This window comes from Phyllostomus hastatus, unplaced genomic scaffold, assembly GCF_019186645.2.
Source record: "Phyllostomus hastatus isolate PE091 unplaced genomic scaffold, TTU_PhHast_1.1 phas_contig_148, whole genome shotgun sequence".
Taxonomy (NCBI): domain Eukaryota; kingdom Metazoa; phylum Chordata; class Mammalia; order Chiroptera; family Phyllostomidae; genus Phyllostomus; species Phyllostomus hastatus.
In genome coordinates, this window is record NW_025333607.1 from 3,446,913 (window position 1) to 3,474,713 (window position 27,801).

At 37.9% G+C, this 27,801-nt stretch overlaps 1 protein-coding gene and 1 non-coding gene across 6 annotated transcripts in view; one reads left to right on the forward strand and one right to left on the reverse strand.

Moving 5' to 3' along the window:
- ARID4B (AT-rich interaction domain 4B) overlaps positions 1-27,801 on the forward strand; it is a 138,513-nt gene that overhangs the window by 8,695 nt on the left and 102,017 nt on the right. The window lies entirely within an intron of this gene.
- On the reverse strand, positions 15,437-15,560 carry LOC123805794. Its single transcript, XR_006783379.1, has one exon. It is a non-coding gene; the product is annotated as a small nucleolar RNA SNORA28 (small nucleolar RNA).

Below are 27,801 nucleotides of genomic sequence, written 5' to 3' on the forward strand. Positions count from 1 at the left end.
TGTCATGTGGCCTCGAAGGTAGCTCAGTGAATTGCACAGAGGCCAGGGTAGTTGGAGTGGACTTGGGAGGGCCTGGTAGGGACTGGGGTCAGACAGGTAAAGAGATGCAAGTTGGGGGTAGAACAGAACAGATCAGATCAGATCAGATCACCTAGTATCTTGAAGGCCTTTATAAGGATTTTGGATTTCACTGTGGTAGAAATAGGGGGCAACTGGAGGCTTTGAGTAGAAGAGTGATGTGGCCTCATTACAGACTGGCAAGTTACATTTTTAAAGGCTCACTGACTGCTGTGTTGGAAACCAGCTGTAGGCAAGTTGAAGAAAGAAGGTGACCATTTAGGAAGCTATTTTAATATGGATGATGGTGGTGGTGATGGAAGAAGACTTGGGGTGGTGAATACAGAATACGATATACAGATGATGTATTATGGAATTTTATACCTGAAACCTATGTAATTTTATTAACTTATGTCACCCCAATTAAGGAAAAAAGAAAAAGGATGTTCCTAGCTGGGTGCTAGGTAGCTCAGTTGGTCAGAGCCTTCTCCTGTATACCAAAAGGTTGCAGGTTTGATAATCAGTCAGGGCACATACCGAGGAGGCAACTGATCAATGTTTCTCTCTCACATCGATGTTTCTCTTCCCCCCCCCCTCCCACTGCCCCACACCTTTTTCTCTCTAAAATCAACAGGCATGTCCCCTGGGGAGGATTTATAAAAAAAGATGCTGGTGGTGTATGAGGTGTGCCAGTGAGGGAAGTGAGGAACAGTCAGATTCTAGGTGTCTTTTGAAGGTAGGGCCAACAGGCATTCCTGTCAGACTGAAGGTAGGGGAAAGAGAAAGAGTGAAGGACACCCAAGATTTTCTGCTGGATAACTGGAAAACGAATGAAGTTAGGATTGTATAATTTTTGGAAATAAGCATTTATATTTTGTATTTGTCAAAAATGCTGACTGTTGTATTGCTCTGTGAAGTGTGGTTGTAAACAAATTATGGATATGCTGTATTTTTTAGTAATAGACATTTAAAATAATTGAAAACTTTTATTCTTTTTTTAAAGTATATTTTATTGATTATGCTATTATAGGGGATGAAGTGACTGGAAAAGGGTGAGTGCCTAGCAAGCCTTCAGCAGCCAGGCAGTGGCATTGTCCCCTCTCTGACCCCTCCCCCACATGCAGAGCCACAAAGCAGTGAAGTGGGTTGTCCTGCCTTGGTGAATACCTAAGGCCCCACCACATTCATCTTAACAAGTGTGCTAAGCAAGGGAGTCAGAGCAGCTCTACCTAATACACAGAAACAAACACAAGGAGGCTGATAAATTGAGGAGACAAATATAGCCCAAATGAAAGAACACATCAAAACTCCGGAAAAAGAACTAAGTGAAACAGAGATAGCCAGCCTACCAGATATAGAGTTCAAAACACTGGTGATAAGGATGCTTAAAGATCTCATTGATTATGGCAGACGCATAAGGCAAGAAATAAAGGCTACACTGAGTGAAATAAAAATCCAGAAGGAACCAACAGTGGAGGGGATGAAGCTGGGTTCAAATCAATGATTTGGAACATAAGGAAGAAATAAACACAATCAGTACAGAAAGAAACAAAAATTCAAAACAACAAGGAGAGAATAAGAAGACTCTGAGACATCTCAAGGCATGCTCACATCTGAATCATAGGGATGCCAGGAAGAGAAGAGAAAAAGCAAGAAGTTGAAAACTTATTTGAAAAAATAATGAAAGAAAACTTCCCTGATTTGACAAAGGAAATAGACATGTGAGTTCAGGAAGCACAGAGAGTCCCAAACAAGTTGGACCCTAAGAGGGCAATACCAAGACATATCATAATTAAAATGGCAAAGGTTAAATATAAAGAGAGAATCTTAAAAGTAGCAAGAGAAAAGGAGAGTTGTCTACAAAGGAGTTCCCATAAGGCTGTCAGCTGATTTCTCAAAAGAAACCTTACAGGCAACAAGGGACTGGCAAGAAGTATTCAAAGTGATGAAAAGCAAGAACCTACAACCAAGATTACTCTATCCAGCAAAGCTATCATTTATTTTTTATGTTTAAGTATTTTTATTGATTATGCTATTATAGTTTTCCCAATTTTTCCCCCTTAATCCCCCCTCAACCTTGCTCCCCCAACCCTCCAGCATTCCCCCCCCGCCCTTAGTTCATGTCCATGGGTTGTACAGGTAAGCTCTTTGAGTCCTCTATTTCCTATACCCTTTTTTTTTTAAGCTCTCCCCATCTATTATATGCCTACTAATTATGTTTCTTCTTCCCTGTGCCTTTTCTGTCCATTCCTCCCTATTCCTCCCTTCTCCCTCTCCACTGAAATCCCTCTGTGTGATGTCCATGTCTCTGATTATGTTCCTGTTCTGGTTGTTTGCTTAGTTTTTGTTTTTGTTGTTTTCTTTTAGGTTCATTTGTTGATAGTTGTGAGTTTGTTGTCATTGTACTGTTCATATTTTTTATCTTTTTCTTAGATAAGTCCCTTGAACATTTCATATAATAATGGCTTGGTGATGATGAACTCCTTTAATTTGACCTTATCTGGGAGCACTTTACCTGCCCTTCTATTTTAAATGAAAGCTTTGACGGATAGTCATCTTGGATGTAGGTCCTTACCTTTCATGACTTCAAATACTTCTTTCTACCCCCTTCTTGCCTGCAAGGTTTCATTTGAGAAATCAGCTGATACCGTAATGGGCACTCTTTTGTAGGCAACTTTCTCCTTTCCCCTTGCTTTTTTTAGGGTTTTCTCTTTATCTTTAATCCTGGGTAAATTGATGATGTGCCTTGGTGTATTCCTCTTTGGGTCCAACTTCTTTGGGACTCTCTTGGCTTCCTGCACTTCCTGGAAGTCTATTTCCTTTGCCAGATTGGGGAAGTTTTCCTTCATTATTTGTTCAAATAAGTTTTCAATTTCTTGCTGCTGTTTTTCTCCTTTTGGCACCCTGTAATTAGGATATTGGGACATTTCAGGTTGTCCCAGAGGTTTGTTTGTAAGACTTTCTTCACTTTTTTGAATTCTTGTTTCTTCATTTTGTTCTGGGTGGATGGTTTTTTTTTTCCTTTTGTTCCCAATCATTGATTTGGGTCCTGGTTTCCTTCCTGTCACTGTTGGTTCCCTGAATATTTTGCTTTATTTCACTTTGGATATCCTTCATTTGTTTTTTCATTTTTCAACCAAGCTGAATCAGATCTGTGAACATTTTGATTACTAGGGCTTTAAATTCTCCATCAGATAAGGTTGGCGATCTCCTCCTTGTTTAGTTTTCTTTCCGGGGTTTTGCTCTGTTTCATTTGGGCCATATTTCTCTGTCTTGATGCACCTGAGAAGTTGTAAGAGGGTGGGACCTTAGGTATTCACCTGGGCAGGGCAACCTGCCCTCTGCCACACTGGCGCACTGGCGGTGCTACCTGTGGGGGAGGGGCTAGAGAGGCAACAGTGCAGCTCCGCCGCTCGTCTCTAGCCCACTTTCCAACAGACTCGCGTGTGAGACTGGGAGTTTCTCCCACCTGGGCAATCCTAGCTGTAGTCCACAGTTGACTCTGAGTCTCAGTTTTTCCTATAAGTCAACCCCTCCCATGCAGCCCCCAAGCTGGCAGCCAGCCCCACTCCCATGGTTTTTCTGAGTCGGCCAACAAGGTCCCATTGTCTTACCGTCTTAACTGGTCTGGTTGCTTTTTCTTTAATTCCTTTGTTGTCAGAGTTCCATGCAGTTTGATTTTCTGGGGCTTTGGTTGTTGATTGATTTTAGATTGTTATCCTTTTGATTGTGGGAGGAAGTGAGAGGTTCTACCTACACCTCCATCTTGGCTGGAACTCCCCAAAGCTATCATTTAGACTTGAAGGACAGATAAAGTGATTCCCAGACAAGGTAAAGTTAAAGGAGTTCACCATCACGAAGACCTTATTATATGAAATGTTTAAGGGACTTATTTAAGAAAAATCAAAACTATGAACGTTAGAATGACAACAAACTCAAAACTACCAACAATTGAACCTAAAAAACAAAAAGAAAAAAAATTAGCAAACAAACAGAACAGGAACAGAATCATAGAAATGGAGATCACATGGAGGGTTATCAGCGAGGAGGGAGAGGGGGAAGAATGGGGGGAAAGGTACAGAGAATAAGAAGCATAATTGGTAGCTACAAAATAGACAGGGGACGGTTAAGAATAGTATAGGAAATGGAGAAGCCTAAGAACTTTTATGTATGACCCATGGATATGAACTAAGAGGGGGATTGTTGGAGGGAAGAGGGATACCAGGCAGAGGGGGGCAAGGGGGGTAAAATTGGGACAACTGTAATAAGCATAATCAATAAAATATACTTTAAAAAGTACTGTAGGAACCCAGCTCTGTAGTGTCATCTGTTAGTTGGTCTGCTGCCAGTTTTCTTAATAGAAGTACAATATTAGTTTGCATATCTTTCTATCCTTACCATTAAAGAAACAGGTAATCATCTGGTCACTACTCATTTTATGTTCTAATTTTCTTTTGTCTACATCACTATACAACTAGAAAAAGAGTTTTTATTTAGTTTCTGAAATGTTAGCATGTACATGATTAGCTTAAAATGTTTGACTTTTTTTTTAAGATTTTATTTATTTATTTTTAGAGAGAGGAGAAGGGAGGGAGAAACAGAGGGAGAGAAACGTCAATGTGTGGTTGCCTCTCATGCACCCTCTGCTGGGGCCCTGGCCCACAACCCAGGTATGTGCCCCACCTGGGAATCGGAGCAGTGACCCTCTGGTTCACAGGCCAGCACTCAAGCCACTGAGCCACACCAGCCAGGGCAAATGTTTGCCTTTTTGAATTTCTAAGAAGAATCCAAATGTTTTCAGTTATAAATAAAGATCCTTTGATTCAGGGAAATATTTTATGACATAACTTTAAAAGGGTGCTCAGAAAATCTGGAAGTGTAGTTTTTACCACACTGGGTATTATTTATGAAACTATTTATTATAAAAGTTAATGTAAGGCCCTGATTGGTGTGGCTCCATTGGGCGTCATCCACAAAGCAAAAGGTTGCCAGTTCGATTCCTGGTCAGGGCACACATATCTGAGTTGTGGGTTCAGTCCCCATACAGGGTGCATCCAGGAGGCAACCCAGCCACTGTTTTTCTCTCACAAGGCTGTTTCTCTCCCTCTCTTTCTCCCTCTCTTCCTGTCTAAAATTAAATAAATAAAATCTTTAAAAAAATGCTAATGTGTTTGCTCTGACCTTTTCCGCATTCAGTTATTTGTCTAATGGGGTCATCTGTAGCAAGGATGTACTTAGCTTTAGGATACAGTTTGAGATACATATTAAATTTTGCATTACTCTGCCTGGTGTGAGTGTTTCTCCAGCTTAACATTGGTGTTTGTAGTCAGGTGGTAGAGGCTGGGTCTGTGGGCCATTATTATGATTTGTAAGGAAGAAAATCTTACAGAAAATAGTGTATCTATCACTTTTAAACTATAAATTTAGCAGTTGTCAAAAGAATACTAATTCCGTATATAGTTTTATATTATTAAAATGTGTCAGATTATAGTATATCTTGCACAGTGGAATGGATGCTTTATATAGACTTTTCTTATTTAAGCCATTTTCTTCTAATTTATAGATAAATTTTTGGCAGTGTGACTTAACTGTAGGATGTTTGAAGTCCTGTGTCAAGGTTTTACTAGTAACAGACTGCTGTCTCCTAATTGATAACCTTGCAGGATAATTGCTTATGAGAGCATAGTCATTAGTAACTGTTTAATAAGTTTCACTGAAAATCACGTTTTATCACTTAATAGCAGAAATGAAGATTATAAACTGTCAAACCTTTGAACAAATGACATTTAAAGAAAAAAATCACTTTGTACTGATGGTAAAAATTATACCTGAATGTGATTATAAGGCCATTTTGGTTTAGTTGAAGTGCCCAGTAAACAGTGTAGTTTAGTGATTATAAAAGCAGTACGGCTGGCGGGGGGTGGGGGGCGGGGGGGGGGAGGAGATATCTCAATCTTAGTACTTTTCTCCCTGTACTTTCCTGTTGGAGTTTGGATGAGGTAATTTATTTTTGAAATGAAAGTAGACATCAGTTTCTTTCTTTTTTTTTTTTTTTTTTGTAAAATGGGGCTAATATTACCTTACAAGATCCTGTGAGTACTAAATGAAATAACATTTAAAATGCTTTATGCTGTGTTTGGCAAAGTTCTCAGTAGTCTGTACATGGTAGCAGTATCATCCTGGTAAAAGCCTGTCACTCCTATTTATAAACAGGTAGAATGAGGATTCTTTAATTAAGACTGCTTAGGATTGAATTGGGACTGTTCTTGCTTACCAAGTTGTGGGGAGTTTTCTTAAACTTTCCAAGAAGTCTGGTGGTATTGTCTAGAATGAGGGATGGTTGCGGTACTTACCTCATGGGATTGTTGGGAGTGCCTAAATGTAATAACAGGATCTACTACATAGTAAGTTCTCAATAGATTGCAGCTATTGTTATTAGTTCTATAGAAAGAATGCGCAAACTCTTGTGAATTTAGGTTTTCAGTGTGATTTAGCAACTAGATTTTTTTTTTAAACTTAAACATTGATTTGGAAGTTTGGGAGAAAAATTGTAATTTTCTGATTAAGATTAAAACTCATTATTTTTGTCTTAGTGGAATCCTTTAAAACAAAATGTTTAATGGAATGTGAAAACCAGATTTCTTTATTCTAAGAACCTGTTGCTCCCATTTATCCTGGCCCTTCCTGTTGCAGAAGCTTCTACTAAATACTTGTCCTCTCTTCTAATGTGCTGCTGGCTTGCTCAGATGAGATTCTTTCAAAGGAAAAGTAAATTTTACTTCCAAGCCTAGAGAGTTTTTACTGGATTAGGTGAGCCACTGTAGATATTTATTTGCTGGGTAAGCCACCTCTAGTCTTGCTTATTTATGTAGAGCAAAAAAAAAATGTTTCTCTTGATCAGATCACTGCTCTGATACGGCATTTAGTCACATGAAGCTGGTTTAGTACGGTGAGCTTGAGGGCTGGGGTGGGGAAGAGTACTGGAGCCCTGCCAAACCTGCAAGTCTCCGCTCTAGAGGAGGAGTAAAAGGGCAGCTGGACAGGCTGGAAGACAAAGGAGCTACTATTGCTGTCAAAGTTTAAATGGGACAGTTTGGCTTATGCTTATTTGAGAGTTTGTTTTTAAATTTAGCTTTTCATATTTTCAGTTTTATCTTGGTAAGGATATCTCACCAAGGACCCATTTCTGTTTTTTATCTAAGTATCCTCTCTTAAAGTAGTTCAATGCTTTTTTTATAAAAAGTTGTTCAGTGTCAGAGGGCTTTGACATTTACTAGGAGACCTAATTTTGCTTTCCTCCAACTTGGAGAAATATTTTTCTAAGCTAGTTCTGTTTCTAACAAAATTAAGGAGGGTTTTTTATTACTACAAGAGCAATACAAGTTTGTTATAAATAATTAAAAATTACAGAAATGTATACAGTGAAGAGTGAAAGTCATTACCTTCCCAGTTTTACTTCCTGTTGGCAGCTTGAGTTGACAGTTTGGGGTATGTTCTTCCATACCTTTTTATTTGCACATGTAGACTTGTATATGAGTAGTTATTTTGTTATGTTTGCTTTTGCAAAAATGGGCTCATCTATACATACTGTTTGGAAACTTTTTATATCTTTCTATACCAGTACATAACAGATCTATGTCATTCTTTTTTGATGGCTTTAGCAAGATTTTATTTGTATTTAATATGCTATCTTCCTTAACAACAACTGATTTATGTAGGGCAGCAGTCCCCATCCTTTTTGGCACCAGGGACCAGTTTCCTGGATGATTCAAGTGCATTACATTTCCCTCCTGCTATATGGTCTGGTACAGGTGTGTGGCCTGGGGGTTGGGAACCCTTGGTGTGGGGCACCACGGTGCTTTTTGGCTTTAAATTTTGGCACATATGTAGAGGCTCACTTACAGCAGTATTTAGCACTCAGTGGTATTGTTACTCAGTACATATTGTTAATTTATTTGAATTAGTAGTAGTAGTAGTAGTACCTAATACTACTAGGTAGTGAATAGTCTTTGAGTCATCTGTAACATTTTTGATAGTGTCTCATAGCCCTATTATTATTATAGCTACTAAATATTAATGAAATGTAATTGCATGAGATTGCTATTAAAAGGTAAACTTTGAGGGTTAGTGAGGGAGAATCCTGTGCTAAAGAAGGTAATGCTGTTCTTGGGATCCCTAGAAGCATTTATTAGAAAGGTTAATTTTGGGACACACCACTGTAGGCAGTGACCCCAGCAGATGGTAGGGTCAAAATATGCGGTTTATGAAGAATTTTTTAACAGTACAGTTATAGTGTTCTAAAATGGCACATTATGTTTCTAAAGTTTCCTATTCATTAGGTATTTCTTATCCCTTTGAGGCAGGTCAGCAGCATTTTTTCCTTTTTTATGAGTGAAGAAGCAGATGCAAAGATGTTGAGTGATTTGCCCACAGGAACACGTTAACTGATGGCAGTCTGTTCTCTTGTTAGTAAATGGAAGCATGCTGACTCTACTAGTTATGAGTAGTGAGGTTGTTGCCATGTAGTGACCTTCTGCCGGCTTTGGAATAGTGAATGTAGTTTAGAAATCCTTTACCGGCCCCGGCTGGTACTGTAGCTCAGTGGATTGAGCTCCAGCTGCGAACCAAAGTGTCGCAGGTTCGATTCCCAGTCAGGGTACATGCCTGGGTTGCAGGCCATGACCCCCAGCCACCGCACATTGATGTTTCTCTCTCTCTATCTCCCTTCCTTCCCTCTCTAAGAATAAATAAATAAAATCTTAAAAAAAAAAAAAAGAAATCCTTTACTTTCTTCGTTGAAAGAAAGCGGCTTGAAAGCTTAAATTTACTTATATCATGGTATTAAATATTTCATGTAAACTTACCCTATTCTCTTAAAAAATAGAAGAAATCATAAAATATATTAAAATTAATCAGTGCACTTAGTTCTTTTGGGAGAACCTTTCTAGCTTGAAAATTAGTATTGTGATTAGATGAGAACAGTATAAAACTTTGAAGAGTTAATATTATGAAGTGGGAGAAAAATTAGTCCTCGGGTTATATGGCCACAAGTAGTTTTGAGTTGAAACCTTGTGGCCCACAGAGCCAGGAAAGGCTTTCAAAGACAATTTGTCCCTTTGGATTTAGACCCCAACTCTAGTGCCAAATGACACCATAGAAGTTTATCTAGGCCAAAAAAGTATTTACAATCTGGGTGGCATCACTTAAATTGTAAGTTTACTTGGAACCATTCTCTATTTACCTGTTTGATCTTGATTTATTAATCTATTCCCTCTCCTCCAGTATAGGTTTTTTTTTCTCCTATACATGCAACTTTTTTTCCTCTATCAGTTGAAAAGAATCCTAGCTGTAATCTTCCTATGTTGGTAGAGGAAGGGTAGGGGCAGTTTTCAAGTAATAAGCAACTATTATATAAAGATTTAACTTAAGGAGTCATACAGAACATGAGAATTATATATTCAGTTTGAGTAATTGCAGTTTTAAATTACAGTTGTTTATGATTATTTTGTAAGTGCCTAGTTGATATTCTTTTTTTGAAGATAAACTTGGAGAAGTGCTGTTTTTAATATTGTCATTTCTTAATTTTTTTGAGCCATCTTTTTACTTAACTCAAAAGTCTTTCAACTCAGAACTCTGGTGCTGTGAGAACATTCAGAGTGAAGGAGTAGGTGGTGGAAATGGCTCTTAGATATGCCTCTCTGGAGGTTATTTTTTATATTGTCTTCTTCATTCCTATATGCAGCTTAAAATTTTGGGGGTATGCTGCTCTAGAATAAATTTAGCACATTTCTATGTGAATAGTCACTAGGTCATTTTGTAGATATTGTAGATGGTAAGAGAGGTCTGCTAATTCTGTCCCAGTACAAATCTGCTTCAAGTGAGTGATTGAGGTTTTCTCAGTTCTGTGGTTGGGAAAATGGTTTCTTTCTAGATTGCATTGTCATGTGTTCTTTGCACATGTAACTGCAGTTTGAATATGGTTTAATGTGTCTAAAGATGAAGTTGTGACCAGTGATTTGATTCTTACAGCATGACAGGGTTCTCTCGACTAGAGTATCTTTCCTGATTCAGACCCTTCCCTCTATCATGGCACTTACTACATATTTCTAACAACACAGCTATAAACCACTCAGGACAGGAAGTAAACACGCACAACTATTTATTTTCATAAATATATCAGCACAAAATCAGTTTCAGAAAGTTCTGTGTGCCCTGAGTTGTAAACTTAGGCTCTCGAAGTTTGTTTTACATATATCAAATATTTTGTAGTGTTCTTTAGAATACAGATATGTGAATGATTTGAGTTTGATTGTAGATATAGTACTGTATTGAAATTGCTGTCTAACTTTTTTTTAAAGAGAGGGGAAGGGAGGGAGGTGGAAGGAGAGAAACATCAATGTGTGGTTTCCTCTTGCACGCCCCCTACTGGGCATCTGGCTCACAACCCAGCCATGTACCCTAGACTGGAATCGAACCAGTGACTCTTGGTTTGCAGGCCAGCTCTCAATCTACTGAACCACAATAGCCAGAGCTGTTGTCTAACCTTTTAAAAGTTAACTATTAGTGCCTCATTTTAATGGAAGTGGTAATTTCAAGCACTACTCTTGTTACACTTCATCAGAGGTGTATTAGAAGCAAAAGAAGATGTGATGTGTGTCAGGTTACACTGTCACTTGCCTCATCACCCTGATGATAGGTAATATAGTGAAATAGGGTTTGTTTCATTTAAATCTGCTTGCCTCTTTTTTTTTTAAATTTTATTTTAATCATTGTTCAAGTACAGTTTTCTCCCACTTACTCCCATAAATCTGCTTGCCTCTTAACTAGTTGCATGACCTTAGGCAATTTTATTTCTTTGAGCCTTATTTTCAGCACATGAAACATGGGGAAAATAATATTTGTTGTTTTGTTATCAATTAAATAAGATCATACATGCAGAATACTTATTACCATGTTTGGTTTATAAGTGCCAAAAATAATAGCTGTAATATATTGGTGGGGGGGGGAGCCTCTTTACTATGTGTCTTCAAATTGTTGTGGTTTTTTTTTTAATATTTTATTTATTTACTTTTAGAGAAAGGGGAAGGGAGGCAAAAAGAGAGGGAGAGAAACATCAGTGTGTGAGAGATACTCTCGCATACCCCTGACATGGCCTGCAACCCAGGTATGCGCCCTGACTGGGAATCAAACCAATGACCTTTCGGTTTGCAGACTGGTGCTCAATCCACTGAGCCACAATAGCCAAGGCAAATTGTTAATTATTTAGATAGACTTTGTGTGGTCAGTGTGCATTGCACTGGCATAAAATAGAGTGCTTATTACCTATTACCTGTGCACCTAGTTACTGAAAACCAAATTCATATAGTTTTGTTCAGTCTTTGTCCTTGGAGCCCCACATTTTTTTTCCCTTTCCTAGTTCCTTTTTTTCTCTATGGTGTTTAATAAAAAGAGAATTGAATAGAAATTTTCTACTGGAAAATATGTGTTTTGGGGGCAGTGTCTTTTTAATAGTGTAAAATTCAGGCCATGGCCGGGTAACTTAGTTGGTTAGAACATCATCATGATATGCCCAAGTTGTGGGTTTGATTCCTGGTCAGGGCACATAAAAGAATCAATCAATGAATGCATGCAGAAGTGGAACAACAAATCGATGTTTCTCTCTCAGTAATATAGTTTTCATCTCTTACCATATATTTGACCCTGTTTACGCATTTCCCACTTTCTCCACTCAACTTCTCCTTTTGTAATCACCATTTGTGGTCTAAATTTGTGAGTTTGTTTTTGTTTTGCTTTGTTAGTTTGCTACCTTTTTGTTCTGTATTACACATGTAAGTGAAATTATATGGTTTTTGTCCTTTTCTAGCTGACTTATTTCACTCAGCATAATGGTCTCAAGATCTATCATGTTGCAAATGGCGATATTTCATCTCTTCTTGTGGCTGAACAGTAGTCCATTGTGTATATGAGGATGTATATGTATATATCACATCTTCTTTATGCAGTTGATCTTAGAATACCTAGGTTGTTTCCGTATCTTGGTATTGTAAATAATGCTGCAGTGAATATAAGGGTACACACATCTTTTTCAAATCAATGTTCTCATATTCTTCAGATAAATATCCAGAAAGGGAATTTCTGGATCATATAATACTTATGTTCTGAATTTTTTGGGGAACTGTCATGCTGTCTTCCATAGTGGTTACTCCACTTTACAATCCCACCATCATTAAGAGTACACACTTTCAAATCAGGCTCAATTCTCATCCCGGCACTATTATTGACTTGTGACGTTGGGCAAATGACTTCAGCTTCTCTGGTGCTTAATTTAAAATTCTGAAATGAGGATAGTGATAAAACCTACTTCCTACTTTGGAAGGATTGAATGCAATAATTCATGTAAAACATTTAGCATGGTGTCTAATATTGGTGAGCAAGAGATGTTAATTATTGTTATTAATAATGATAAATAGGAGAAGAGATAAGTAGTGGATGGGTATCAGACTCTAGGGTGTGTTGTTTAGAGCAGTGCTGTCATTAGGAATACAATGCAAGCCATTTGTCATGTAAATGTTCTAGTAGCTGCATTTTTTAAAGGAAAACTTATTTTAATAATATTCTGTTTAACTTGGAATATCCAAAAATATTGTCATTTAACATGTCATCAATGTAAAATTATTGAGATAATTTACATTTTTCATATTAAGTCTTTGAAGTTTGGTACTTTATATTTGTAGCATATTTTAATTTGAAGTCTAAATTTTCATTGGAGATACATGATCTGTATTGAGTTCATAAAATTTATCATTGTAAAAGTAGATTCACATATACCGGATGTTCTAAACATTCATAAAAGTTTTCTAATAACCCAATTGAATATTAACATTTAGGTTTGAAATAACTAAAATTACTGGATCCTATGGTAGTCTTATTATTAATTTTTTAAGGAAACTTTGTATGTTTTCCATTGTGGCTGTACCTGCTGTGTACCCCGATGTTCATTGTGGAGCTTGCCTTCTTAACAGCCATACCACCTTTTACTTTGGTGGGTGGAGTGAAAAAACAAAGGGAAATGTTTCTCTCCCCTTAGAAGTTTTTCTGGGTTTCTTTTATGGAAGAGCTGGAATGGAGTGATGTAGAGGAAGGTGAACAGTCTTTAGCTGTTCGTTTGGGTGTTTAAGGACTGGACTAAATACTTAAATTCCTGTTGGGCATTAAAAAGATACCCAATAAAGCCACATTCTTTTCTTTTCCACATCCAGATTTTTTGTATTATATGTTTAAAAGCTGTCAGGGATTCTGAAGACTCTTTTCAGATGCCAGGACAGTGCTTTAGGCAACCTACCAACCACCACTAGATAAGAATTATGGATTCAAACTCTGATGTAGTCCAACCTTCTCACTTGGCTCACTTGATTCATAATCCAGTACTCCTTTCCATTATATCCTAGAGAACTGCCCCACTTCTAAACCAGCACCGGGATTCAGATTGCCTCATCCGCAAGAAGTGTTTCTACAAGTTCCTAATACAGCTCCTTGATATGTTAGTGTCTGGTGTTAATTTTTGACTAGGCTGAACTCTCAGTTTTTGTTGTCATTAAACTTTTGGATAATTTTTAAAAATGCAGTTTTTCCCCCTAGAAAAACACTGAAAACCTTTTTATATATATGAACTTGGATTGGGTTCAGACATTAAGGTGGCTGTAGAAGTACAGTGAGAGACTTATAAGACTACAGCTTTTGGTGAATGGAATGCCTGTGTGTGTGGATTGAAGCCAGCTTTCATGGCAGATGTTAACAGTGTGGTTTAGTTTCCCATCTCTGTGTCCCTGAGTTCTAACTTAACTTGTCCTGATTGCAGTGTTAGCTGTGATTATGTATTGATGAAACAAACTTGGGTCCTAATTAAGTCTCAAGTAAAATTAAAATGGAACAGTATGCTACCTAAGCACTAATCTGCTAAACAAATATTTAATTCAGTCTAGTGCCTAGGCACAGTGACTTTATAATGCAGGTAATTTTTACATATATTTAATATGATGTAATTAATTTTTGACTAATGTAAATATCTTATTTGAAACATTATAAAGTTTTAAATTTTTGGAAAATTCAGGTGATATTCAAATTATGGAGACTCAAGGTAATAAGAGTAGAGGATTAGAGATGAATACACTTCAGGGTAACAAATATGCTGTACTGTTAAAACTTTATTGTGGAAATTTGTCCTGACTAGTGTGGCTCAGTGAATTGAGTGCCAGCCTGTGAACCAAAGGGTCGCCAGTTTGATTCCCAGTCAAGGCACATGCCTGGGTTGCAGGACAGGTCCCCAGTAGAGGTCACGCAACAGGCAACCACACATTGATGTTTCCCTCTCTCCCTCCTTTCCCCTCTAAATTGACATGTAATGCTAGATTGATTCACTTTTAGTGTTGCTAAGACAGGTTAGTGGTTTCAGGTGTTGTCAGCCTTATCTATCTGTTAAAAAGTTCCTATTTCATTCCTTGGTTTTAGTAGTCACTAGTGATTGTTAACTGATCCATTATATAAGGATTGCTAACTGGTGTTCTAATTATATCTCTTTTGACATCATCTATATTTATTGATTTTATAATACAGAAGTGTAGGATAAATGATTATTTTTCTTCTCACTTTGCTGGTTTTTTGGAATAATGAGTTTGTGCCCTAGGAACCTCCTAAAATGACCAGGAAATCTTTTTTGTTTTCTTTTAGTTGTTTTCTTTCTATTTATTTATTTAAAATTACTTTATTGTTATTCAATTATAGTTGTCTGCATTTTCTCCCCACCCCTCCCTCCCACCCCAGCCAAACCTCCCTCCCTCCCTTGCTTCCACCCTCCCCCTTGGTTTTGTCCATGTGTCCTTTATGGTACTTCCTGAAAACTCTAGTTTTTTAAATATCATGGATTTTAATGTATTATATGTGTTTTAATCCATTGTGGTTGCTGTTTTTGATATTTCAGTTGTCTTATCTTGGACCAGTTGGATCCCTTCAAATGGATTCCTGTGTTCTTTTGAACATGATCCGTTTAGTTTTTGATAACTTCCTTGCTTTCTGGCACAAGGAGCTTAGATTCATCTTGTACATTTCCTGCCCCAGACCTGGAGTCAGATATTACTTCAAGGAGCCTTGGTATTCTCAAGTGGTGATGGTTTTTAGAAACCACAAGTAGGGTTTTAGGGGTGTTCGTTGCTACTGGTTTTGTATTGCTTTTAGGCTTTTTTTAGTGTTTAGACCCAGGAAATGAGGTGGTTTTTGTTTCTTTGTTTTTAAAGGGAAAGATAAATGACTTTGTACTGATATTTCCAGTTCCCATGAAAAATTACACTTTGACTTATTTATTTATTTATCCCCCTCCCCCAACACTGTCTAAGTCTGTGTAACGGCTTGTCTCATGGAGGAGAGCGCCAGAATAGGTTAGACTCCGTTGCTGTAGCAAGCTTTAAATTATTTTTTGTATCTTTAATTTTATGCTGAGAATCTTAGTTCCTAACAATTTTAATATATTACATATCACGTATATAAGTTTTGAAATACCAGTACTAGTCTTTTTAAAAAGGTTTTTATTGGATTTATTGGGATGACATTGGTTAATAAAATTATGTAGATTTCAGGTGTACAGATCCATAATATATCATCTATATATTGTATGTGTGCCTACCATCCAAAGTTGTCTTTTTAAAATTTTCATTGTTGTTCAAGTACAATTTTCCATCTTTTACTCCCATCCCAGTCCACCCACCCGGCCCTCCCCAACTCCCTCCCATTTCCACCCGCCCCTAGTTTTTGTCCATGTGTCTTTTATATTTATTCCTGTAAACCCTCCCCCTTTTCCTCTGAAATTCCCTCCTCTCTAGACACTGTCAGCCTGTTCTCTATTTCAGTGTCTTGGTTATATTTTGCTCGTTTCTTTGTTTTGTTGGTTAGGTTCCTGTTAAAGGTGAGATCATATGGTATTTGTCTTTCACCGCCTGGCTTATTTCGCTTAGCATAATGTTTTCTAGCTCCATCCATGCTGTAGCAAAGAGTAGGAGCTCCTTCTTTCTTTCTGCTGTATAGAATTCTATTGTGTAAATGTACTATAGTTTTTTTGATCCATTCATTTACTGATGGGCACCTAGGTTGCTTTCAGCACTTGGCTATTGTAAATTGCGCTGCTATGAACATTGGGGTGCATAGGTTCTTTTGGATTGGTGTTTCAGGGTTCTTAGGATATAATCCTAGCAGTGGAATTGCTGGGTCAAAAGGCAGATCCATTTTTAGTTTTCTGAGAAAAGTCCATACTGTTTTCCATAGTGGTTGTACTAGTCTGCAATCCCACCAACAGTGCACTAGGGTCCCTTTTCTCCACAACCTCTCCAATACTTGTTGTTTGTTGCTTTGTTTATGATGGTCATTCTGACTGGTATAAAGGGGTATCTCATTGGGGTTTTAATTTGCATCTCTCTGATAGCTAGCGATATTGAGCATCTTTTCATGTGTCTCTGGATCTTCTGTATGTCCTCCTTGGAGAAGTGTCTGTTCAAGTCCTTTGCCCATTTTTTAATTGGGTTGCTTGTCTTCTTAGAGTGGAGTCATGTAAGTTCTTTGTATATTTTGGAGATTAAACCCTTGTCCGAGATGTCCTTGGCAAATATGTTTTCCCATACAGTTGGTTCTCTTTTTATTTTAATACTGTTTTCTTTAGCTGTATAGCAGCTTTTTATTTTGATGAGATCCCATTTGTTTATTCTTTCTTTTATGTCCCTTGCTCTGGGGGACATATCAGTAAAAATGTTGCTGTGTGAAATATCTGAGATTTTCTTGCCTATGTTCTCCTCTAGGACTTTAATAGTGTCATAGCTTATATTTAAATCTTTTATCCACCTTAAAGTTGTCTCTTTCTGTTACCACTTATCCCCCCATTTCCCTCTTCTGTCTCCCTCATCCCCTTTCCGTCTTGTAATCACCATACTGTTTGTTTCTATGAGTTTTTTGTTTTGTTTTGTTTTATTTTGGCTTAATCCCTTAACCTTTTTTTCACCCAGCCGCCAACCCCTCTGATGGCTGTAAGTCTGTTCACTGTATCTATGATCTGTTTCTGTTTTGCTTGTTTATTTTATTCATTAAATTCCACATACAAATAAAATCATATGGTGCTTGTCTTTCACTGACTGGTTTATTTCACTTAGCATAATGCTCTCCAGGGCAGTCTGTGCTATAATACTAGTCTTGTAAGACTAATTAATGCAATTTAAAATTTCTTTGTGTTTTGTTTTGTCATCAGTTGTATTCCAATAGGGATACAAAAAGAAAATACTTATTTTAAAGTGACTTGAAATAATAATTGTTCCTTTGTGCTTATACTGCCAGTTGATAAACAGGTCATTTATTTCAGTTTGTCTTCTATTTTTTAGGGATTACCCTGTGTTTTCCTTTTTAATTTTTTTTTCATGTCAAGTATTTACATGGTTTCATAATGTTGGGGGCATTTTTAAAATGCTACTGGTTGGCATATCATCATCTTTCTTTGCATGTTGTACCACTAACTAAAGAAATGAAGTCTTATTTCACTGTGTTTTTATTTAAAATTTAATTTATGCTTGCATGAGTTTCCCCCTACCCCCCAACTCATGGGAGTTTGTTTTTATTGGGATGTTGCATTCCCATCTTCCTGGGAGAGCTTCCAGAGCTCTTTCTGTTTCTTGGAGCTGCTGCTGCTCCTGCTGCCAGTGGCTGCTTCGGGTCCACTGCTGATCTACTGTTCCTTCGAAGAGAATTTCCTCTTTTTCTTGGGGACACTGCTGTTTCCGGCCTCTTCAGGTCACTGACTGGTTCCTCTTTGGGGGAAGAGTTCTTCCTCTTGGGAAGACTTTCACTGCCAGTTGTCTCCTCAAGATCACTACTAACCAGCTCCTCCTTGGAAACCAGTTTCCTTCTCTTGGGATGAGATGGAGATAGTGGGCCTTCCATTACCTTCTCCTACGGAGCCTCCTGGAGCTTTTGGTTTTTCTTCTTTTGGGTTTTTTACCTCCTCCAGGCACACAGCCAACAACAAACAGCAGGATTTTACACTGCCCCACCCCAACCCTTCAGTTGAGGACTTCTGAGAGGCAACTGGGGACAGAACCCCTTGGCCCAGGACACAGAGGTGTACTCCAGTCAGCTCTGTGGGTGTTTGTGTGAGCTTTCAAGGTTCAGATTTAAAAGTTCGGTGTACTTTTTCCCTGTGACCAGATGGTTGCTAGATGGCAGTAAGTGGTTCTTGTTTATATATTGCTTTTTAAACTTTCAAATATTTTACTGGGTTTTGAACATATTGTATGTCATTAGAAGGCAGATGGAACTGTGATTGCTTAAAAGTTGTGTTTGTGATATCTGCAGATAATCAATAAATATTCCCTGTAATCCCTCCTCAATTAATTAATGATTTAAAGATGTTTTGCAGGTTGATACAGTATATTGAATTTATGATATAGAGTCAAACTTCTGGATTATGTGACTCAAATTTGCCAGACAGGGCACTTTTCTTATTGCCTAGCTGCCATGGAAATAGATGTTAAAATCAGCTCTTGAGTAGGTAGGTGGTGACAAACTGGCTGTACTGTTATACTGGGTTGCTAGACTTTATTTGGCCCTATCTTCCTCCCATCCTTTTCTTTCTCCTTTTCTTAAGTATCTGTGCTTTTTAGAATATTTTATCTGGCAAAATCCCAAGGTGACGTCCCTAGGTTTGGAAAATGGCTTTTCTTTGCTTACATTTGTACTGTTTAGGTAAAATGCTTTACCTCATGGATTACTGAATTGGCATTTAAAAAAATCAGTTCTTACTAGTTTAATATAGTTAAGGGATACAGACTGATATATAGATTTTTTCCCCTCTTTATTGAAATAGGTACATTAATTGTTATTTAAAAATATTTTATTTATTTATTTTTAGACGGGGGGGGGAGAAAAAGAGGGAGAGAAACATCAATGTTTGGTTGCCTCTCGCATGCCCCACAATGGGGAGCCTGGCCCGCAACCCAGGCATGTGCCCCAACTGGGAATTGAACTAGTGACCCTTTGGTTCACAGGCTGGCGCTGAATCCACTGAACCACACCAATCAGGGCAAAATAGGTACATTAATTGTTAATACTTCCTAGGAAAGGTCTAGAAGGACCTAGAACAAGTTGTCAACAGTGATTATCTCTAGAGCATGAGAGTACAGAAAATGTTTACATCTACTTTGTGCAGTTATGATGTTTGATTTTTTTATTAGCATGTACTATTTTATTATAAAATTTTTCCACTTCTAAAAGTAGTCAGTAATTCAAATATAGAAAAAACTAAGGGAGGAAAAGTAGAAATCATCTCTTGTAACATGTATATTTTTGGCTTTGAGTCTGATACTTAATTGTGTGATGTTGATTTTTACTGTACTTAGGTTCTAAGGAAAACATAACCTGTGTCATACTGTTGTGAGAGTAAATGGGATGATACTACAAAGCTTAGTGTCTGGCACTTGATGAACGATCAGTAGAATAGAAGCTGCCTGGTTGGTGTGGCTCAGTGGACTGAGTGCAGGCCTGTGAACCAAAAGGTTGCTGGTTTGATTCCCAGTCAGGGCACATGCCTGGGTTGCGGGCCACGTCCCCAGTGGGGCACACAAGAGGCAACCACACATTTATGTTTGATTGAGCGCGGGCTGGGAACCAAAGTGTCCCAGGTTCGATTCCCAGCCAGGGTACATTTCTGGGTTGCAGGCCATAACCCCCAGCAACCGCACATTGATGTGTCTCTCTCTCTCTCTCTCTCTCTCTCTCTCTCTCTCTCTCTCTCTCTCTCTCCCTTCTCTCCCTAAAAATAAATAAATAAAAATCTTAAAAAAAAAAAAAGAATAGGAGCTCTGGTCTTTTTAGACCCTAGATTTGCTGTCCTGTAGGTTTTGGGGAGGCAGTAGTATAGCTGTATAGATGTCAGGAGTGTATTGTGGGCATCTTAGAAGAGTTTGTAATTTGAGTCTGTAACTCTTCCTTGGAAGCTTCTTCTTGACTGTTTCTATTTCAGCTTCTCTCTCCTATAAGTATATTCTAAAAGGGCTCATTTCCAGTGTTTCTGCCCACAGAGACATTGGGGTCCACTTTGTACCTGTTCTGTTATGGTTACTTACCAATAGATGTAAAAATTTACTTCACCCAGTAAAAATGTAAAAGATGGCACCAAAGCAGGAGGGTTTGTCTTACATTGCCTCCCAAAAGCAAACTGAAAATAAAAGTAAATAGGGGAAGAAACACCTGAAATAAACAACTAAAGATTACCTGAAGAGAAGACACTTAACCAAGGACGGTCAGAAACAGCCTCAAGACTGGTAGAAGGGTCAGGGACACAAAAGGGGCCAGCACTCTTTCACAGGCGGAGGCCAAGGTTGAGGCATGACTGTGGGAGCTTCCCCCTGAGGAGAGTGAAGCCTGGACTGCAGGCTGGGCTCCCAAGCTCAGAGAGCCAGCGCTGGGATCACCTGCCCACACAGGATCAGCTGGTGAAGGGCTGTGGGTTTTTTTCCCCGCTGGAGAGAGATGGAGCCAGCTGGAGACAAAGCCACTTTTTTCATTTTTTTAAGAGCCCAATGCGCAGGATTAGCATGCACAGCCACACACCTTGGGCTTGGGTGAAGGAGGGCAGTGCAGTCAAGTCTCATGAGGAGAGTTTGGAGTGGGGGTTTGGCTGCCAGGTTCCTGGTGCTAGGACATACCTCCATACCCGCAGCAACCATTTTTCTTGACAAGAGCAGGTCCCTCCCAGGGGAAAAACAAGAGCATTCCACCCTGTGGGAATCCTATTACCCTACTCTCTGGAATCCTCCTAGCCCCATCCTCTGGAATCCCACTAGCTCTACCTTCTGGAATCCTGCTCACCCTACCCTGCATCCTTTTTTCTTTCTTTTAAGTTTTTAAACTTATTTTTATTTTTATTATTGTTTTTCTTTCTTATTTTCCTCCGACCTGCATTTTATCCCCTGCTCAGGAGACAGCCATATAGGCAGGCTCAGGGGTCTTAGAGACTGGCTTTAGGGCACAGCCATTGTACACTTCCCCAGGAACTGGACTGGCACTTCCCCTTCATGAGAGAGCCTAGGAACACCCTCCTGGTTTCTGGCAGACGCAAGTTCTGGGCTCTGGAGGCCCTGCCCTCTTTCTTACTAGGGTTTTCACCCTGCTGAGATCAGGGAAATAGTTTGGGACAAACTCAGATGTATGATACAGGGATGGGGAAACACCTACCATCTTCCCTGAAGTCTGGCACCTCCCACCGGAGATCTAGGGATCCTATCCTTCTGATTCCACCAGAAGCTGTCTCAGAAACAGATGGGTCAGCAGCTAGACTAGCGGCAGACCCACAGGCAGAGGCAGGTGGAGGTGGATCCTGCAGTGCCTTCAGTCATTAGTTGACCCACCCCTGGGCCCTGTGCTGATAAAAGGCCAGCCTTTTAGAGCAGTGAGGCCAAGCCCAAAGGAGACAGCCACAAACTGGATCACTTGTACCTTCAAACAGGATGCCTAGAGCTACACATGGATGGCGTCTGACTTTGACGTACACCAGCTTCAAACAACATCAGGGATGTATTAAGAGGGAGAACCCACCAGGCAAACACTAAACCCTGCTGTGATGAATTTGACTTTGTTCTATTTCATTTTTTTCTTTGCATAGCTTTTTATCATTTTTTGTTTTTCTTAAAATTTTTAATTTTTTCTCTATTTGCTTTGAAATGTTGTATTTTACTCTTCCCTTACTCCATTTGCCTTCTTTCCTTTTATTTTTTTAAATTTTATTTTTCCTTTTCTTTGTTCTTCTGTGGTGATTCCCTGTTTCTATTCTGTACTCTTGTTGTTTCTCTTCCCTCTATGCTCTCATAATCATTTTTCTTTCCTTTGGTCATCTCATATTTGTCTTTTTCCTATAATATTTTATTTCTCTTTAAACTTTTATTATTATTATTTGCTCTTTCATCATTGATTATGCTTTTCTTTTTTCTGGCCTGTGTGGGTTTTGTTTTCTGTATTGTTTTCTGTCAGTACCTGTACAACAGCATGCAAGATGTGGTGGAAGTTGAGCCTCGAAAACAGCCAGCTGGTGGGGAGAACCCACCAATTCATGGCCAACAACAATCAAGACCCAAATACAATAGGAGAGCCAACATAAACTGTATAAGGAGCATTCCTAGAGCATCCAAGTCAGGAAATCAAGGGGCCTGCACCTGTGAGTCCCACAGGACTCCTACCACATAAGGCCACCTGTGAAAACAGGGAGTAAAAGCAAATCTAATATGTAGAAAATAACAAAAACATTTAGCTAAAATGAGGAGACAGAAAGAAATAACCTCCAATGAAAGAAAAGGAGGAATCCCCAGAAAAAGAGCTAAGTGAAATTGAGGTAGACAGTTTATTTGACATAGAGTGCAAAGTAATGGTTATAACAATGCTTAAGAAACTTAGAACTACAAGGAACTTAGTGGAAACAACATCAGCATGGAAAAGGACATAGAAATCATGAATAAGAATCAGTCAGAAGTGAAGAATGCAGTATCTGAAATGAAGAATACACTAGAAGGAATTAAAAACAGGCTAGATGAATAGAGGATTGAATCAGCGATTTGGAAGACAAGGTACAGAGAAAACAGCAAATCAGAGCAACAAAAATAAAGACATAAAAGGAATGAGGGTGGTTTAATGGAACTTTGGGACAACATGAAACGTAACAATGTTCACATCATAGGAATACCAGAAGGACAAAAAAGTGAGCAAGAAATAGAAAACCTGATTGGAGAAATAATGACAGAAAACTTCCCTAACCTGGTGAAGCAAAAAGTCAAAAAGGTCAGGAAGCACAGAATCCCAATCAAGATGAACCCTAAGAGACACACACCAAGACGCATCATAATTAAAATGGCAAAGTTTAAACATAAAGAGAATCTTAAAGGCAGCAAGAGAGAAACAGTTATCTACAAGGGAACTTCAGTAAGACTATCAGCTGATTTTCCAACAGAAAGGCTTTAGGCCAGAAGGGATTGGCATGGAGTATTCAAAGTACTGAAAAGCAAGGATCTTCTTCCATGACTACTCTATCCAGTAAGCTATCATATAAAATTGGTCATAAAATAAAGAGCTTCCCAGAAAAAAAAAGACTAAAGGAGTTCATCATACCAAACCAGCATTGCAAGACATGTTAAAGGGACTGCTTTATTTATTTATTTATTTTTTTGTAAACACAATTTCATTTATTATTCTGTGGTTGTTAAATTGTATTATAGTACAGATTTTCAGACAAACTAAGGATCTTGACTGCAGGCATTACCTCAAAATCAAGGGTTGCTAATCAGAGATAAAGTGATACAAAGTGGTTGTAATCTGTTGATCGCCACAGACAGACTCTATACTTACCCATGTGCCATGCCAAAGTTAAAGGGATTGCTCTAAGAAGAAGAAGTAATGCAGAGTCAGGAACATTGATATAAAGGAACAAAATGGCAGTGAACAAGGACTTATCGATAACATTAAATGTAAATGGATTAATTGCTCTAATCAAAAGACATAAGGTAGCTAACTGGATAAGAAAACATAACCCATATATATGCTGTCTACAAGAGACCCATCTCAGAACAAAAGACTTACACAGAATGAAACTGAAGGGATGGAAGAAAATATCCGTGCAAGTGGAGACAAAAAGAAAAAAGCTGGGCGACCAATACTTATATCTAATAAGGTAGACTTCAAAACAAAGGCCATAAGAGACAAAGAAGGTCACTACATAATACTAAAGGGATTCGTCTTACAAGAGGATGTAACCCTTATAAACATGTACATGCCTAATATAGGAGCACCTAAATACATAAAGAAAATCTTGATGGACTAAAAGGCAGAGCTCAACAGCAATACAGTGATGGTAGGGGATTTTAACAACCCACTGTCACCATTGGATAGATCTCGCAAACAATAAATCAGCAAGGAAACAGCAACCTTAAATGACAAACTAGGTCGAATGGATTTAATATTTACAGAACATTTCTTCGCAAAGCATCAGAACACACATTCTCCTCAAGTGCACATGAATCATTCTCAAAGATAGACCACATGGTAGGACACAAAATAAGTCTGAACAAATTAAGAAAATTGAAATTGTATCAAGCATTTTCTCAGATCACAAGAACATGGAACTAGAAATCAACCTCAATAAAAAACAGTCATTCAACTACATGGAAGCTACATAGCATATTATTAAATGCTGAATGGGTCATCAATGAGATCAAGGAAGGAATCAAAAAAGTACCTGGAAACATGAAAATTAACACACAACAACCCAAAGCCTATGGGACACACCAGAAGAAGTGATGAGAGAGAAGTACATAGCATTATGGGTGTATCTCAAGAAGATAGAAAATCTCAACATTCTAACCCTATGCCTAACAAGAACTACAGAAACAACACCAAACAAAGCACAAAAGAAGTGGAAGGAAGGATATAACCCCAAGATCAGAGTGGAAATAAATGACATAGAGAATAAAAATACAATTCAAAAGATCAATGGATCTGGGAGCTGCTTCTTTGAAAATAAACTATTGATGAACCTTTAACCAAACTTATCAAGAAAAAAGAGAGAGGACCTAAATAAAGTCAGAAATAAAAGAGGGGAAATAACAGGGCTACCACAGAAATACAAAGGATTGTAAGAAAATATTGCAAACAACTATATGCCAACAAGTTGGACAACCTGGTTGAAATGCATGAATTTCTGGACTCATACAATCTCCTAAATTGAATCAGGAAGAAGTAGAATACCTGAGTAGACAGACAACAACTAATGAAATTGACAGTATCCAAAAAAACTCCCAGCAGTCAAAGGGCTTGGACCAGATGGCTTCACAGGCAGATTTTACCAATCATTCAAAGAAGAACTAACACCTATCCTCAAATTATTCCAAAAAATCCAAGAAGAGGGAAGGCTTCTAAGCTCTTTTTACAAGGCCAGTATTATCTTAATTCCAGAACCAGGTAAAGACACAAGAAAACTGTAGGCCAATATCCCTGATGAACATTGGTGCCAAAACCCTCAAAATATTGAAAATCAGAATCAGCTATACATTAAAAAGATCATACAGCATGATCAGATAGGGTTTATTTTAGGAATGCAAGTTGCTACCATATTCGCAGATCAATAAATGTAATATATCATGTAAAATTAAAGCTAAAAATCACATGATCATATCTTTCCTTAACTGGCAGAAAAAGCATTTGATAAAATTTAGCACCCATTTATGATAAAACTTAGCAAAGTGGGAATAAAGGCATCATACCTCAACATAATAAAAGTCATATGTGAAAAGTAAAGGTCAACATCATACTCAGTGGACAAAACCTAAAGCTTTTCCTCTAAGATCAGGAGCATGACAGGGGTGTCCACTTTCACCACTCTTATTCATTATAATATGGAAGTCATAGCCACAGCAATCAGACAAGAAGAAATAAAAGCCATACAAATTGGAAAGGAGGAAGTAAAACTGTCATTTGCAAATGATAATATTGTACATTGAAAACCCTATAGGATCCACCAAAGAACTACTAGGTCTAATAAATGAATTGAGTAAAGTAGAGGAATACAAAATCAATACTCAGAACTTGATGGCATTTCTGTATGCCAGTAATGAACTATCAGAAAGAGAAACAAACATCCCATTTACTATTGTATTAAAAAAAAAGTAGGACCTAGGAATAAATTTAACCAAGGAGGTAAAAAACTAGTATTCAGAAAACTATAGGACACTGAAGAAAGAAACTGGTGAAGATACAAATAAGTGTTCATGGATTGGGAGGATTAACACCATAAAAATGTCAGTACTGCTTAAGGCAATCTATAGATCTCACTTATAACTGGAATCAAATGAACCAAATAAACAAATGAACGTAATAGAATTAGAGGCACAGGAACATGAAACAGACTGACAGCTGTGAGAGTGGAGAGAGTAGGGGCAATGGTTGAAAGAAGATGAAGGGATTAGCCGAATATTGTATGCATGATTCATGGATATGGGCTCCATGGTTTGGGGATTGACTGTGGGAAAAGTGTGTGGGCTGGGGGAATGTGCCCAAGGGGGAAAAATGGGGACAACTGTAATAATGTAAACAATAATCAAGACTTAAAGCCTATAATAAAATAAATAAAATAATGTAAAAACTGGAAAAATTAAAAGTCATTATTTCAAGATTTATGTATATTGTAGAGGAGTCTCCTTCCCCAACCTTAAAGTGGGTCATGTTATTTTATTAAAAAAAATATTTTTGGTCCTTTTTCCAGGTGTCATTGTAGATACAACCTAGAATAGTTGAAATTTCCAAGAGCCTTTATTGATAAATAAATCAATAATGTTGGAATCGAACCTTTGAAACTGGAACCGTTCCTAGAGGAACCTTTCCTAGAATATTGGGGATGCAAGGTTTCTGGAAGCACATACAGCTCTTCACAAAAGCAGACAGACTCTTGGGGACATTCAGGGTGATTGTAACATTATATTAAATGTAAGGAAATGCAGAAGTCAATGTATATTATAGGATATATTCATATTGTTGATGTCCAAATATCTATTTTTTAAATTTTTTAAGTGGTTAAAATACTTACATGGCAGTAAAGTTAAAAGAAATATAAAGTAACATAGTAAAGAACGTTTTATCCCACCTCTTTCCACTTTCTGAGTTTTTTTCTTTATGGGCAGAGAACCACTGTTGTTTTCTTATGTATCATTTTGGTGTTACTTATGAATATAAAAAGGAAACACAAATTTGCCTCCTGGTTTTAAGCTTCACTTTAAAATCATAATATTCTGTGTTTTGTAGTTTTGTCTCTTAACACACCTGGGAGATCTTTCTGTATCAGTGCATGAAGAATGCCCTCATTTCTGTCTGTTTTTATTTTATTTATGTACTTTTTAAATTATATTTCATTGATTATGCTATTACAGTTGTCCCAGTTTCCCCCCCTTCCCCCCCTCCATATAGCACTGCCCACTCCCTCAGGCAATCCTCCCACCATTGATCATGCCCATGGGTCATGCATATAAATTCTTTGGCTACTGCATTTTCTTTACTGTACATCACCATGGCTATTCTGTAACTACCTATTTGTATTTCTTAATCTCCTCACCTCTTCACCTATTTTCCCTTATGCCTCTCACATTTGGCAACAATCAAAACACTCTCCATATTTATGATTCTGTCTCTGTTCTGCTTGTTTCTTTAGTTTGCTTTTTAGACTCAATTGTTGATAGATACGTATTGCCATTTTATTGTTCATAGTTTTGATCCTCATCTTTTTCTTAAATAAGTCTCTAACATTTCATATAATAATGGCTTGGTGATGATGAGCTCCTTTAGTTTTTTTTCTTGTCTGGGAAACTCTTTATCTGCCCTTTGATCCTAAATGATAGCTTTCCTGGGTAAACCAATCTTAGCTGTAGATTCCTGCTTTTCATGAGTTTGAATATTTCGAGTATTTCTTGCCAATCCTTTCTAACCTGCAAAGTTTCTTTAGAGAAATCAGCTGACAGTCTTATGGGAGCTCCTCTGTAGGGAACTAACTGCTTTCCTCGTACTGCATTTAAGATTCTCTTTATCTTTTGGCATTTTAGTTATGGTGTGTCTTGGTGTGGACCTCCTTGCATCCATCTTGTTTGGGACTCTCTGTGGTTCATGGGCTTGCATGTCTATTTCTTTCACCAAATT